A 4,227-nucleotide genomic window follows, 5' to 3' on the forward strand; every position below is an offset into this window, starting at 1 on the left:
TATATTATTTTGTTGTATTTTTTTCCTTGGTCGCAATACTTCATCTATTCCTTTCAAATGTTTTGGGGACAGAAACAGGGAATGATTTCATTTCCTTTCCACAGTACACAAAGCAAGCTTAGATAAGTTTGATGTTGAAGAAGGAGTCTGTCAATCCAATCTGGGATGAACTAGAAGTGTACAAACTATTAAAAGAGTGGAGGAACTCCATATTCTCTTCACTTTTCATTTCCTGTATGTGACATCGATGCCCGTTTCAATACTTTTGTCCATCCTGGGTGGTTTTGTAGTGTATGTACTGTAATTAAGGACTTTGTATTTATATAGCACTGCTCTCAGTTGCGGGGCTTGAGACTGCGACCAAACTGGTTGCAAATGCGGCCTGTTTTTCAATGTGTGTAACTCGTAATTTCATCCAGTCCCGTCCGCGTGAGTGCATATGTTTTAATGCTCCCACCAACACAGGCACCGTATGAGACATTGTGGTTAAAAGCCACTCTGGTTTTCAGTGTTCTCTAGTTTACGCTTTGTGCGTACGTCAACGGCTGTGGACTTGCCCATGGTACGCCAATGCCCACATCGTTCCATTCATAAAACATTTCACGATATTGGTATGCATTCCACATATGTGCATTGGTCCATACATCCCCGTCAATGAACATGTGCTTCATGCATGTTTATTTATGATACAATTGGCTACCCTGCAAAAGCAAAAACAGAAAACAGCTCCTGTGTTTGCACTGTCAGAGATATTCATAAACTGTAATTGCTTCTTGAAAGAGTATTCTTGCCGCCCCCTCTGGTTCATCATGCATGATCGGGGCAGTTATATGCATCTTAAAACTTGAAAAAAAAAATCTCTGCAACCTGTGTGGGTGCGCTCCCTAATATTTCGACCTGTGAGTCATGACGGGCGTTTCTGACCCACTGTACAAACTCGTAATTAGCATTTGGACAACGTATAACGTGGCTTTGGGCGCCATGGTGACCAACAACAACAAGGGCGAAGCAGGCAAAGTGTCACACTTGAAAATTTAAGGACCCTCATGTCCTCTTATTTTTTATTTATTTATTTTTTCAATGTGGATTTGCAGCCTGGGAAACTGTCGAGGTAAACGCCAATTTAGATGTCACTGTCGGGTGACGCGACGCCATCTTTGTGTGCGGTAAAGATGTCTGAACATGAAACGTTAGCTGTTAGACATGAAGGCACACAGGATTTTCGGGAGTTTCCGAGCATGTAGGCACGCAGTCTTTGTATTGCTGTAATCTATCTATCGAGAGAGACTACTTTCTATATATATATATATATATATATATATAGAGAGAACGCCAATTTAGATGTCACTGTCGGGTGACGCGACGCCATCTTTGTGTGCGGTAAAGATGTCTGAACATGAAACGTTAGCTGTTAGACATGAAGGCACACAGGATTTTCGGGAGTTTCCGAGCATGTAGGCACGCAGTCTTTGTATTGCTGTAATCTATCTATCGAGAGAGACTACTTTCTATATATATATATATAACACGGTAGGCTAATTGCTCACTCTGAAATGCATGAATGTGAGTATGAATGAATGCTTGTCTATTTGCGCCTTGCGACTAGCTGGCGACCAATCAAGGCTGTGCCCCATTTCTTTCCCAATGACAACTGGGAGAGGTTCCAGCACAATCACTCTTGACAGTGTAAATATTACTCCAGATAGGACTTGGTAGGGCGACTCGTCACCCAACCTATAGCTGCCAGGCCGCGGGCGGAGAAACAAAGCCGTGTTTTGCACAGGTAGCAACTGGTTCAGTCCATCCGCTGTTTAAATCAATGTTGAAGTCAAACAAAAGCACACACTCTACAACTATTTAAATACTATTTCTGTATTTGGATGTTCAATTTCATATATGATGGGCAGACAGGCACTCCGCAGACCCAAAGACTTGCATTGGATTGAGTACGTGGAGCATGTAACATATTTAGTCTTAAATAAGTGGGTGATTTAAGACTAAATATGTTACATGCTCCACGTACTCAATCCAGTGCAAGTCTTTGGGTCTGCGGAGTGCCTGTCTGCCCATCATATATGAAATTGAACATCCAAATACAGAAATAGTATTTAAATAGTTGTAGAGTGTGTGCTTTTGTTTGACTTCAACATTGATTTAAACAGCGGATGGACTGAACCAGTTGCTACCTGTGCAAAACACGGCTTTGTTTCTCCGCCCGCGGCCTGGCAGCTATAGGTTGGGTGACGAGTCGCCCTACCAAGTCCTATCTGGAGTAATATTTACACTGTCAAGAGTGATTGTGCTGGAACCTCTCCCAGTTGTCATTGGGAAAGAAATGGGGCACAGCCTTGATTGGTCGCCAGCTAGTCGCAAGGCGCAAATAGACAAGCATTCATTCATACTCACATTCATGCATTTCAGAGTGAGCAATTAGCCTACCGTGTATGCTTTTGGAATGTGGAAGGAAAATGGAGTACCCGGAGACAACCCACGCAGGCACAGAGAGAAAATCCAAAGTCCACATGGCAAGACCGGGGCCTGGATTTGAACTCAAAACTCCAGCACTGTGAGGCGAAAATGCTAACCAGTCGCCCACCGTGTCGCCCTAATTAGGAATTATAAAATAAAAAATGGGTCACTTATTTTCTTATTAAAAAGCCATTTTACTTACTAATACATGACCTGCTCCATTTGTGCACTTTAAAAATCAAATGTGGGCCTGACCACAAAAATCAAACCCAGTTCTTGGATCGGAAGAGTCAAAGCGGACGTATTATTAAAAATTGCGATAAGGATGTGCCCACTGCATTTATGGATACATTACACTATTTGTTGCAGGTGAGGTGATAACATGCTGCTTTGACAAGTGAAAATACAATTGATGCTTCCAGTGTCCCGCGATTGGCTGGCAAACAGTTCAGGATGCTTCCAGTGTCTTTGTGGCAATTGTGGGCACTCGCTTTTTTTCCATGCCTACTGCCACTCCTGGTCATCATGGTTGCACACGCACACACACAGGCCTCTCCTCTCAACACAAGGATTGACTTTTAAAGTGTCTTTAATTTAATTGTGGCTCTTTGAGTTGGTTGGGTGAAAACACGACACAAACATGTTCCTGAAACACCTGGCAAAAGCTTTAAATGGTGGTGGTGAAAAGCTATAATGGCACTTCCCCCCTCCACGTCTCTGCATGCGGACGTTTGGCAATCCCGTGGAGCTCAGCCACAGAGAGCAGCGCTCGGCCGAATCAATACGGCTCCTTGGTGGCTTTCCTATATCAACCAAGCAGAAATCCCGCCATCTGTGACATATAGGTGGAGCGTATACATTGCTGAGAAATTACTCTGTCGTTCTCTGTGCGCGTTCTGCTCTCACTCTTTTGATAAAAATATGATGAACAAAGAATGATGAAAGATAGCACCCATTCTCTCTTTTTTTTTTTTTTATATTATTTTGTTGTATTTTTTTCCTTGGTCGCAATACTTCATCTATTCCTTTCAAATGTTTTGGGGACAGAAACAGGGAATGATTTCATTTCCTTTCCACAGTACACAAAGCAAGCTTAGATAAGTTTGATGTTGAAGAAGGAGTCTGTCAATCCAATCTGGGATGAACTAGAAGTGTACAAACTATTAAAAGAGTGGAGGAACTCCATATTCTCTTCACTTTTCATTTCCTGTATGTGACATCGATGCCCGTTTCAATACTTTTGTCCATCCTGGGTGGTTTTGTAGTGTATGTACTGTAATTAAGGACTTTGTATTTATATAGCACTGCTCTCAGTTGCGGGGCTTGAGACTGCGACCAAACTGGTTGCAAATGCGGCCTGTTTTTCAATGTGTGTAACTCGTAATTTCATCCAGTCCCGTCCGCGTGAGTGCATATGTTTTAATGCTCCCACCAACACAGGCACTGTATGAGACATTGTGGTTAAAAGCCACTCTGGTTTTCAGTGTTCTCTAGTTTACGCTTTGTGCGTACGTCAACGGCTGTGGACTTGCCCATGGTACGCCAATGCCCACATCGTTCCATTCATAAAACATTTCACGATATTGGTATGCATTCCACATATGTGCATTGGTCCATACATCCCCGTCAATGAACATGTGCTTCATGCATGTTTATTTATGATACAATTGGCTACCCTGCAAAAGCAAAAACAGAAAACAGCTCCTGTGTTTGCACTGTCAGAGATATTCATAAACTGTAATTGCTTCTTGAAAGAGT

The sequence above is a fragment of the Hippocampus comes genome, unplaced genomic scaffold, assembly GCF_001891065.2.
Source record: "Hippocampus comes isolate QL1 unplaced genomic scaffold, H_comes_QL1_v1.1 scaffold156, whole genome shotgun sequence".
NCBI lineage: Eukaryota > Metazoa > Chordata > Actinopteri > Syngnathiformes > Syngnathidae > Hippocampus > Hippocampus comes.